General features: G+C 35.6%; 1 pseudogene; it reads right to left on the bottom strand.

Moving 5' to 3' along the window:
- Positions 1-2,988: 2,988 nt before the first annotated feature.
- Positions 2,989-12,763, bottom strand: LOC124079093 (large ribosomal subunit protein uL23-like; annotated as a pseudogene).
- Between the last annotated feature and the right edge of the window lie 254 nt (positions 12,764-13,017).

Here is a 13,017-nt window from a genome sequence, read left to right as displayed (position 1 = left end):
ACAACAACAACAAAAAAAAAAACAAAGGCTGGCTGTTTTCTCTGGTTTGTGGATGTTAATACACAATAGGGGGGGTGTTAGGGAAGAATAGAAGTACTTTGGATTAGACAAGAGGAATGAAGGGAAGTGGGGGATAGGAATAGGAAAGATAATAAAATAAATCAGACATTACTATCCAATATGCATATATGATTACACAATCAATGTAGTTCTAAATTATGTATAACCAGAAGAACGAGAAAGTATACTCCATATATGTATAATATGTCAAAATACTTTCTACTGTCATGTACAACTAGTTAGAACAAATAAAGAGTACATAAAATAAACAGGTATATTGAGGTCTGATGGCCAGTACAGACTATGGATACCTCACATCACATTGAATATTTACTTCTATATTTACCCTGAATATCTAATTCTTTTTAGCCATACTACCTTTCAAATATATTATTGTCACAGTTTTTCATCTCTTCCAAATGTATTACTTTGTCATTGAACAATAAAATTACCCATAATTTTATTCTTGTTCACATCAACCCACACTCTCTAAACCTATTTATATAACTTTACTGGCCTTTCTAGTGTGAGAAAATTTATAATTGGGTATCAGTGGAGAATTTAATGAGCTTCCCTTTATTCTCTCTTTCAGTCCATTAATGAAGACTTAAAATAAAATTTGCTTTCTTTTTGTGCAATCATCTGTTACAAATTAATGTTCTCCTCAGAATGCTGAGGATATCTATTTTTATTAAGAAATGTAAATAGAATATATTAATTATACATGTCTGTAAAAAGTTACCGACCTAATACATATTATTTCATACATTTTTATTAATAAATATATCTATATAATCTGAGTTTCCTAACAGAATGCATATGTGAAAGTTAGAAATATTTTCCAATTCAGTCCATTCACTTGTCAACAGATTATGATTTAAATCAATATTTGTTATTTTTCCTACAATAAGAAGTTTCCAAGATAGAGAAAAACATGATTTAATAAGAAAATGGGGAGGGAGAATTAGATGGAGACACTCAAGTTTTCACAATGGAATATATCAAATCAACTACTTTTTAAATACATAACTCTATTCTCATTGGAATTAATAGTTGGGACCATAGACCGTTAAGTTTATTGTGGAAATTGTACTATTCAATGTTGGCAGATATTAACTCTTTTTCTAACAGCTTTATTGAGATAAAGCTCAAATGTCATACAACTTACTCCTTTAAAGTGTAAAATTCAATAGATTTTCAGTATATTCACAGAGTTGGGCAGCCATCACAACAAAATATTTCAAAGCATTTTTATCACCCCAGAAAGAAATCCTATGTCTTTTAACTATTACCTCCCAAACTCCACATGCCCTTCTGCCTCAGGCAACCACCAACTACTTCCTGACTCTATCAATTTACCTTCTCTAGTCATTTTGTATAAATAGAATCACATAATATGTATTATTTGTAACAGATTTCTTTTTTTAATATAATGTCTTCAAGTTTCATCCATGTTGTCGTGTATGTTAATACTTCACTATTTTTATGGTGGAATAATATTCTATTGTACAACGTGCCACTTTTTGTTTTACCATTTATTGGATGATAGGCACTTGGATTTTTTATTATGAATAATGATGCTATGAACATTCATGTGTAACTTTTTACATAAATATTTCATTTCTCTTAGGTGTATACCTAAAAGTAGAACATCTTGGTTAAATGGAAAATTTCTGAGGAACTGACAGATTGTTTTCCAAAGTGGTTTTACCATTTTACATTTTCATCAGCAGTGTGTAAGAATTCTGATTTTTCTGTTATCAACATTGCTATTATCTGACTTTTTGGTTATACGCATGCTGGTGGAGATGAAAATGCATCAAGTTGTGACTTCGAGAATCAGTAGTGTAGGTTAGTGACAAAACGTGTATTTAGCATCCACAAGGCCCTTGGTTCAATCTTCAGAATCAAAACAATAAATAAATTGTGGCTTTGATTTCCAATTCTCTTGTGACTAATGATGTTGAGCTTCTTTTCATATGCTTATTGGCCATTTGTATAATTTTTGGAGAAATGTCTATTTAGATCTTTTGTGCATTTTTAAAATTGATTTGTCTTTTTATTGTAGAGTTGTAAATATTCTTTTTTTAACGTTGCACAAAGATGTTCATTGCTACATTTTATATATATATATATATATATATATATATATATATATATATATATATATATATTAGCAGAAAGAAAGAAAATAAGCATCCGGAAGGCTTCTGAAATGGCCCCAAACTGCACTGGCGAAGTGAATTATGGTACATCTTTATAAAACCATATCGATCAGCTATTTTTTTTTGCTTTAAAAAATCTTTTTTTTCCTTTTTTTATTATTAATTGTTCAAAACATTACATAGATCTTGACATATCATATTTCATACATTTGATTCAAGTGGGTTATGAACTCCCAATACTCTAGATCTAAGTCATTTATTGGACATGTGATTAGGACACATTCTCTCCTATTCTATGGATTGCCTTTTCATTGTCCTGATAATGTCTTTTGATGTATAAAAACTTTTAATTTTGATGAAGTATATTTCTACTTTTGGTGATACATCTAAGAATCCACTGTCAAATTCAACATCACAAAGACTTGCCCCTATGTTTTCTTCTAAAAGTGTTATAATTTAAACTTTTGCATTTAGGTCTTTGATCTATTTTGAACAAATTTTTGTATATGGTGTGAGGTAGGGACCACTTTATTCTTTTGTGAAGAAAGTCAAAATTAATTTCCTGTATATTTACTCTAAAAAGTAATCTTCTTATATGTATTTTTTCTTTTTATCCAGACAATTTTCATTCATTTTATTTCTGGTAACATTGGCACTATTTTTTTCTCTTCTTCCTTTGTTCAGGTTTTTGAGAAAGGGAGACACAATCGTGCTACATAATTCATCCTTGGACAATCAGAACATTTCATTCCTTCAACCACAATTATAGACATGTGGCTCAAGTAAAGCTAAGCTTCATTTTGAGTCCCACTAAAAGCTAATCCCTGGACTTGGTGAGAGCTATAAATAAAGAGAAAAGCTTTCCCTTTGAATTTGAACCGTAGAGGATAAAGACCTAGAGTTTTTGCCTGCAATCTTTTCACCAAAAGGACTGTTGGAATGTAGCCATTATAGAAGACAATAGCGTGAAGGGATAGGGAAGAATGAGCCTGATAATAAAAGTTGAACCACTGGATCTTTTCATGATGCCAGTCCTCTGGAATTCTCAATTCGATGTGCCATTTAATAGTTTAATTTTTACACTTAACCCACTTCAAGTTGGGTTTTCATCTTTCATAGCAAAACGTGTCCAAACTGATACATAAGTCATGTGGCTTTTTTTACGTTGAAAAAATGTATATTTAGATTTACCAGCTAGACTCAGTTTATATTTTCCCAATTTTGTTGGCTACATCCAAAGCATCATAATCAGGAACCAGTCAAACATATACCTTCCTTTCTCCATCAAGCCTGATTACGGTATTGATCTTGGCTACATCAGTTTCATAGAATTTCTGTACAGCCTGCTTGATCTGGGGTTTGTTGGGCTTGACATCAGCAATGAACACAAGTGTGTTGTCTTCTATCTAATCCATGGCCAACTCAGTGGTCAGAAGGTGCTTGATGATGGCATAGTGGCATAGAGGGAAAGCTTGTTTCTCCTGGGGGGGTACTCTTCTGAGGATATTGGGGTGCCTCCAGAGCCACAATATCTTGAGCTGCCAGAAGATAGGTGACAACATGCAGATATTCCTCCTTTTGTAGTTGTGGGTGCCTTTCAACACTGCCTTCTTGGCCTTCAAAGCCTTTGCTTTGGCTTTAGTTTAAGGAAGGGCAGGAGCTTCATTCTTTGCTTTTGCTCCCACCTTGGTGAAAAGCCCAAGTGGTTTTTTAAATAAAGAGAAGAAAAGAGTTTCTTTCCATCCATCTTCCCTAAAAAGGTAGCAGTGGAAAATGTCAAGGGGCTCATATGTCTCTTAATGAAGAGAATGCAGGCAGGAACTGCATTTGTTCAGAATAATCATGACCCAAGGTCCTTGTACAAAAGCAGACTAATGGTCCTTCAAATTCAACAGTGAAATTTTAGATTTTACTTCCAGGTTGTATTTGTATACCTGGCAGAGTATCTAGTACATAATGCACTCTTTAAAAGATAATGGACAGTTAGAATAATAGAAAAACTGTTTCCTCTGCTTAAAACTCTTGACACAAAGGTTTTTAACCCCATTCAGTTTTGACCAGGACCATAGCCCTATGCATGGCCCTAGAGTATTTAGCCTCAAGCTGTCCTTTTGAGAATTCTTCATGCTCTATGGTTATATGGGTCAGTTATTGCCACATAACAAACAATAATACTTATGAGTCTGTCACTTGGCTGAGCTTGGATGTCCTAGACTGACTTCTAATAGGCTACCCTGTTTCAAGCTGTGGGCCCAAGCAAGTCTGCCTTTTTATGGACTGGGCTCTGTTCTGTTCAGTATGTCTCACTATCCATTTCAGGCTGATAAGGTAGCAACTATCTAAGGAAAACTCCTCTCATGGTGACAGCAGAGAGATGAAAGCACATGCCAACCATCTCCTAATACCCCATTAGCCAAATAAGTCACATTACTGAGCCCAACACTAATAGAATAGGGAAATATATTCCTCTATTTGTGATGGCGGAAAGTGTGAATGTTATTAATACTACTCTACAGCAGTGTTGTAGAACCTTTTTAACCTCAAGATATTGATAGTTCTTTCTCTTGAAAAGCCAAACCAAACTTTTTATTCCTCAAAATTAAATTATTTATTTCTTCATTCATTCATTTATTAGAAAACAACTTACTGAATATCTATTGAAGCCTGGTATGTAGTGAGAAGGGTATAGGAGGAAAATGGCAAGGCTGGAGAGACTTTTCAGAATAAATCTTCAACTATATCTGGAGGTTGACTGTTGTCTTCAACCTGCCTTTGCTCAAGGACAGCTCCAACTCATCCAGTACTATCCTCCCGTGGACAATGAATCAATATCCTGATGACCCTCAATGAAGAATACAGGAGAAATAGGGGGAAACATAGGTGAGGTCACAACATTCTTTATTTCTCCATCATTATATGTTGCATTATTCCAGTGTTGATAAAGCATTACCTAAATTCCCAAGCTAAGCCTTCATTATGCTCAGTTGTGCTGCTAATATAAACCTGTGTGGTTCCTTTGTGTTCCATAATAAAGAAAGGCTTCCACAAATCTGCCCTCTTTCAAGGGGAAACTGAAAGAGCATATGCACAGTCTTGGATGATTTCAGATTTTTGACAATCTGAGCAGGGAGCACTCCTGCTGCCACCAGGAGAGGTCAACCTTTAAAGATGCAGTAGCCTGTACTCTCAGATTTTAGCCAATGATCACATCCACTGGAATGCAGAAGTTTTTCTCTTCTACATAGGAACTTGTATTATTCAGGGTTCTCCAAAAAAAAAAATAGAACTGGTAGGATGTACACACATGTTTATGTGGAAAGAATATGTGGATGGGGGAAGGGAGTTAGGGAGAGAGATTAATTTATTGTAAGGGATATTGGCTCACATTGGCTCATGTGATTAGGAAAGCTGACAAGTTCCACGATCTTCATGATTATTTATGTAGATGGAAGACCCAGGAGATCTGATAGTGTAGTTTCATCCCAAAGACTGGCAGACTTGAGGCCCAAGAAGAGCCAGTATTTCAAGTCAAGTCTAAAGGCAGGAAAAAAACTGATGTCCCATTTAAAAGCAGTCAGGCAGGGGAATTCTCCCTTGCCAAATGCATGGGCATTCTTTTGTTCTAGTCAGGCCTTCAACTGATTGGATGAAACCCACTCAAGTTAGGGAGAACAATCTGCTTTACTTAGTCTACCATTTTAAATGTTGATCGCATCTAAAAAACATACTTACATAAACACCCATAATAATATTTGACCAAATATCTAGGTACCCTGAAGCCAAATGAAGCTGGCTCACAGAATGAACTATATAGAAGTCTTCCCACAGATCTCTCCTTTGCCAATAAAAAAAGACTAGTGGCTCCAAAGTACATGCCATTGGTGAGTCAATTTTACTTTATATAAACTGGTGGGAGACAATTATTCAAATTTTAGGGACTAAGAATCAATTATTAAACGTAGCCTCTATTAAAAATTAAATTACATAAATTAAAAATTAAATGAGGTATTTTTAAAACAAAGATAATATTAAAAATTTCTATTTATTTCACTGTTATGATTATGCTCTTGAGATTAATTTCATCATTGCATCTGTGTAGGGACATATCAAATGATATGCTATTGCATAAATCTCTTCCCAATTTTGCATTCAATGATGCTACCTTTGTAGCTTAAAACCTGCAGTGGTGGGAGTATTTACACCATGGGAGTCAACAGATGCTGCAAATTATACCTTATTAGAACCTATTTTTCGATGTTCACAAGAACATTACTAATGATATCCTTTATCTACTTTATTTAATAAAGGTGCATTTACATTTTGAAAATCTTAAATCCTTTGAAAATATTGTTAAAATTAACTGATAAATAACAACACAAAAATTGTACATATTCATGAGGTAATGCAATGTTTTGATACTATTAACCTTGTTTTTATCTTCAGAGCTACCCTATGGGATAAGCACTACTGTTAGATCCATTTTGTGGTCCTGAAGCACAAAGAAGTTAAAGTGACTTAACCTAACTCACACAAGCTAAGTAGATAAGCAGATTGGTTTTGGGCTCCATGTTCTCAATCAGTATGCATGTAGTCTTCCTTGTATAGTACACTATAGGGAATATTCCAATCTTTATCCATACTTAGAACTTGTGCTGTTTCTGTTGTCTCTGGGATCCTTAATATGCTCACTGATCTCATCCTAGGCCCACTCTAGTAGTTAGCCTGAATCTACAAGAGTCCAAGACCTAAATCCAGTGGCAGCCCCCTGGTTTCTTACATGTGGTGGGATCCCTCTCCTGTCTTCTTTTTCCCGTTCTCAACTTTTCCCTCACCCCATGATGCCTATCTAGCTTGCTAACACTACTACTTCCAGTTACTTTCACTTACTAGCATTGTGGTCCTGCATAAATATTTTTAAACTTTCCAAGTCTTATTTTCTTCATTCATAAATTGGAACTCACAATGGAGTAGTAACATAAGTGTAAAAAATTTATTCTGTATCAAACACATGTGAGTTAAATTTGAATGTGTTCCCATTCACCTTCACACATTCTTCCCCTTATAGCTTGTGCTGCAGTAATCTATCGCCATGACTTTATCCTACCTAGTATACTCTCTTGAGTCATCAGAAAAGTGATGGAAACCTACTTCTGGGCAGGTTTTCTTGGAGAGCAATCATTCATACTAAGATGCAAGATGCTGAATGGGCCTGCCTAATCAATAGCAAGCCTTGTCTCCAGCTGGAATTCAATCCATTTTGACTGCTTCAGAGGGACTCCTGGGGCTTAGACAGTATCGAAAAGCAATTACTGATTTTCACTTATTTTAGCTCTGCAAGTTTCTTGCTGGCCCACTCCATCATCCCCACCTCTCCAAGTCCCTTATGCTGCAAGGCAACCTCTTTCTTCCTCTTAGTGACAAAACCTGAGTGTCTTTCCAAACTGCAATGTCCTTTTTTCTTATGATGGGTTTTTACCTTTAACTCAGAGGCCTCTACCCCATTAGCCACAAACATAACTACTTCCTTGATGTCTGCTCAATTCAAACTTGTTAACCCCCAAAAATAGATAAATCTTCTAACAGTTGGAATTTACCAACAGAATCAGCTTCATCAAAAGAACTGAACTCAAGCTCTTCATTCCTCAACAGTAGGGGTTGGCAAACTTTTTGAGGAAAAGCAGATAGTAAAAATTTTAAGTTCCTGAGGCCAAATGATCTCTTTGGTAACTACTCCATTCTGCTATTGTAATTCAAAGCAGACACAGACAAAATGTAAACAAATGGGCATGACTGGCTTTCAATGAACTGTATTTACAGATGCAAAAATTTTAATTGCATATATTTATCAGACACCATAAATATTCTTTGTTTTCCTTTCAGCATTTAAAAATATAAAACCATTTTTAGCTCATGGGTTATACAAAAAGCCAGATTTGGCCCATGAGTCATAGTTTTCTGACCTCTCCTCTGTAGAAAATACCTTGTGAAACTAGAATCTGCAAGTTTAACATAAACTTCCCAAGTCCCAGGCATTAGGCATTGCAACTTAAAACCTATACCTGAGCCAACCTGTCCAGGTATACTTATTCATTGGACAGCATCCATTTTTGACCATTTTAATCATCTGAAAGAGTATTTTTGCCAAACCTATGTTAATTCTTTTTTAAAAAAAATAGCTAACTGGTTGACCACTACCAAATCCCTGTCTTAGATCAGGCTCCCTAGAAGCTGATCTTGAAACAGTTTTGGATATGAGTGTTTTATTGAAGTGAAGGGCAAACTCTCAAGAGAAGAGTCTAACGAAATCAAGGTAAGACATGAAGGAAATCAAGCAAGTATGTGGGCTCAGCTGGGGGTTTCAGCCTGAGCCCATACAGCACCCTGGAGCACAGATAACACCTAGTTAGTCTCACCTTGAACCCAGGGGACAGGCCCTTTGTAGTCCCTGTCAATAACATTCCAGGTGAGGCAGCTGCCATTCAGTGGAGGAAAATCTTCAGGGAGAGGAGCAGCTATGAGTTGTTTGGGCTAATACTCACAGCAACAAGTAAAGAGGATGCAGTCAGGGCAACAACAGAGACCAGTACACTCCCCCTTGTACAAGGCAGCCAAACTCTTGGTTTTGAAAGGCTGCAGCCAGTTTACATCCCCAAGAAGAATTCACACGTAGCCTTTCCATCCTGGTACCTTTCCTTCTTCAAGGTGGGCTACCTCCTAAAGGGGTCACTGAGCTTCCCAGGGGTGAAAACCAATGGGGTTGGGTGGAAATGCTGTATTTTCCACATGCCTAAGAGCTGCTGACTACCTCAGCTCTGGGAGAGCTTCTCTTGTTCTGAATAGATAATTCACAAGCCAAGGAGAGGGAATTATGTATTTTTCTGTATCAATTATCACTCCCCCACATAGCCAACCTTTACAAACTACCATCTTTCCTAACATACTGCTCCAGTTGTTGTTCCAAGTCAGCTGTTGTTACTTTGGGCCTTTCCTCAGAACACTTTTTTAAACATTTTGACATGCATTTTTAATTGTTGAGGGACCTTTATTTTATTTTTATGTGGTGCTGAGAATTGAACTCAGTGCCTCACACATGCTAGGCAAGGCCACTGAGCCACAACCCCAGCCCTCCTGGAATCTCTTTCTAGCCAATAAGCCTGATGGCTCTTTCAGGCCTTCTGCAATGCCTTTTTTGGATGGCTGATGCTCCTATATCTTCTTTTACTAGGAATATATTCTTTTATTCTCTTGTTTAATGCCTACACATACTTCAGATATCAGCTCAAATGTCACTTCTGCTGGGAAATTTCCCCATACCAACTTTATTCTCTCAGACAGGTCAGATCCTTATTTTATAATCTCAATAGTCATGTATATCTTTCCTTCATATAGCACTTATTACAGTGTATATTTACTGTTTTGTTTCTATAATAATTTGATACTCTGTCTCCCACCCCACATGGGATCATGTGTACTTTGACTACCATTATTCCAGGAATCTATTACAAGAAAATTATTTGAAAAACGAAGAGTTACCCCAGGCTAATTCCCTTGCCTCAAGATGAGACTACCTTAGAGGTGGATGTAAGTCACATAGAGAAGAAACAAACCACCTTAACCAAGTCATACTAGATAAGCCAACCCCTTCCTAATAAACCAGCTAAATAAATGTTTATTATTTTATGCCATTAAGACTCTGTAGCTATTTATAACCCCAGTGTTACTATGGCCATAGAAAAATAATGTACAGAGATTTGCAGAATTTTTATTATACTCATGAGCATTGTGAATCTCCAGGAGGGAATTTAAAATTATTTGACCACAAATTACCCTGTCATGCCTTTTTTTTCATAGAGTATGTAATGGGACTAATTTTCTGAGGAACATGATATGAGAAATGCCATTTTAAGGACTTTCATAACTATAATATTAACTCTGTATTTCCAGGGACCAAATAGCCTAATTCTTGTGCTTAGCATATAATCCTTTTTTATTTAGATAATTGTAGATTCATATGAAATTAGAAAAATTATATGCAGAACTGTCATGTGCATTGTACCTATTTCCTCCAATGGTAACCTTTTGCAAAACTAAAATATAATATGATAATCAGGGTATGGACAGTAATGCAATCTACTGATCTTATTCAGATTATGCCAGTTTTATTTGTACTCGTGTGTGCATGTGTGTTAATTTTATAAATTAGTAATCTCATTGGAGAGATGATGGGATTTCATATGTATGGATATGTTAAGCAGATATATTAAAGGACCAGACATCAGCTTCTTTTATAGCATAAAATTGACCATCAATTCAAATTCCAAAATAAAATTAAATTAATTTAAATAAAAATTCCTTTGGGGGACTGGGGATGTGGCTCAAGCAGTAAAGCGCTCGCCTGGCATGCGCAGGGTGCTGGGTTCAATCCTCAGCACCACATACAAATAAAATAAAGATATTGTGTCCACCGAAAACTAAAAATAATAAATATTTTAAAATTCTCTCTCTCTTTTCTCTCTCTCTCTCTCTCTCTCTCAAAAAAAAAAAATTCCTTTTGTTTCCTGGACTTTTTCATTTTGCTTCACAATATATGGATGAACACATTTTTTAGAGAATTCTGACAATTTTTAAACTTTTAAACTTTTCCTAGCATGTGGATAACAACATCCTTTCTTATTCACTCTAATTCACAGATTATATTTTGCCCCTAATTTATGTGTTCTGACAAGACACATTTGTGTCTGAATTTGGAGAGTTGAATAATTTTAATTTGATAAGCAAGGGAAGAAGACACTCCATGTGAATCATATTTTTCTCAGAGTGTAGCTATTAGTGTTTATCTAAGGACAAATGAAAAAGATCAATCTTTTTTCCCACAAGTAAATGGAAATAGATTTTACTTGTCTTAATGAGGATCAGACTAAATACTTTGTTTATAGGTGTATGTGTTACTAGTAAAACTGAGTTTTTCTTTTTCAGTGTTTGCTATTTAGGGAACTACATAATAGCTTGATTATCCCAAAGGTAGAGAGTCTCAGTAAATTTCAATCAGATTGAATATTCTAAGAAGTTCAATGCTGATTTTTTTAAACAAAGACTCTGTATTGTTTTCTTGTCTTTTTCAGTTATTCAAAATGATTACATGGTTTCCTTATTGTTGTTATACTAAGCTACTGGGATAATAAACAAACACTAATTTTTTTAAAATGAAAAATAAAATCCCAAGTGTTGAAAAAGAATACTTAACTCATAAGCCCAGACTTGGACTTTTCAGAAAAACAGGATTAATTCTCCTCTGTCCAATCTGCCTGGCAATCTGAAAACTATTATAAGAGTATAAAGTTAGGTTGTGAAGCCCTAAAATGATCTCTCAATATAATGAAAAAAGTATGATATATTGTGCTAGTGGTGCACAATAGCCATCCCAACCCCCCTACCTTTTCAATTTCTATTAAAATGGTAAATACATGAACAGCAGACAAATAGTTATATTCCTAGTCTCTTTGTAGCTATGGGTATCCATTCTACATGGTTATATGGAAGAAGAAGTTTGCCAAGAACTTCTGCAAAAAGTCTTTCTTCCTTATAAAGTGACAATATTTAAGTAAAGCATACTCTCTGGTATAGATCCTTTACTTTTCTTTCTGGCTTGAATATGAAAATGAGATACTCTGGTGCTTGGAACTGCAGCAGCCATCTTGAGACCAGGAGGCAATAACCTAAGGCAGAAAAGCCAACAGGCTGATAACAACAGAACCCAATGATAGAAAAATCCTGACTCATTCATTGAGCCATTACTCCAAACCTGGAATCACCGGAATTCTTGCGTAAAATGAATTTCTTTATTATTTAAATTACTGTTAGCTCTTGAGTTCTCCTTTTAAAAAAATTTGGTTTATTTATTCTTTTTAGATATACATGACAGTAGAGTATATTTTGGCATATTATACATGCATAGAGTATAATTTATTCTAATTAGGATCCCATTCTTGTGGTTGTACATGATGTGGAGTAACTCTTGTTGTGTATTCAAATACAAGACTAAGAAAGTTAAGTCTGATTAATTCTTCTGTCCTTCCTCTTCCCCTTCCTCCTCCCTTGTTGAGTTCTTTTACTATAGCCAAATGTGTCCCTAGATGATAGAAAGAAAGTAAGAACTAAGATGCTGTAACAATCTAGCCTGGTTATATTCAGAGGCCAAGAGAAAATAGTAATGCTTTTCAAATAAAAGAAATAACCTTATCTGTTTACAAAAGGAGAGGTAGTGTAGTATATTCCATAAAGACTCTACTAAGTTGCTGAGAATGAATAATAACCTTGAAACATATTGGAAGTAGTGTTTGATTGATGGTTGTGGCAGATGGCATTAATGGCCCCAAATCCTCACCCTTCTCTGTGGTGATAACCTGTGCCATGTTTCTCAGTAGTAATTCTCATCTTGCTTCCCACCCCGTCACATCAGGCTTGGCCATATGCCTTGATTTGGCCAATGGGTATAAGCGGTCATCACCTGAGTCGGGACTTGAGATGTTTCTTGCCATTTTGTCATAAGCATGAGAAGAATATGTCCTGCCCACTCTTCTGGTTCCAGCTGAGGAAGTTCTGCTGAGACCTGTCATTCAGATCAGCCAACCCCAGGCTCCCCCATGGATTTGCAAAAAAAATAAATGCTTTTTATTGTATGGCATTGTGGTGTATGTGTGTGTGTGTGTGTGTGTGTGTGTGTGGTTACTCACTACAGAGTATTAATATAGTAATATGTAACTGAAATTGTGGGTAAGAGACTCTAGACTTG

Source organism: Marmota monax, unplaced genomic scaffold, assembly GCF_021218885.2.
Source record: "Marmota monax isolate L192 unplaced genomic scaffold, Marmota_monax_Labrador192_F-V1.1 WCK01_AAM20220418_F8-fsc00089, whole genome shotgun sequence".
Classification (NCBI taxonomy): domain Eukaryota; kingdom Metazoa; phylum Chordata; class Mammalia; order Rodentia; family Sciuridae; genus Marmota; species Marmota monax.
This window is presented reverse-complemented; position numbering and strand designations above follow the sequence as displayed.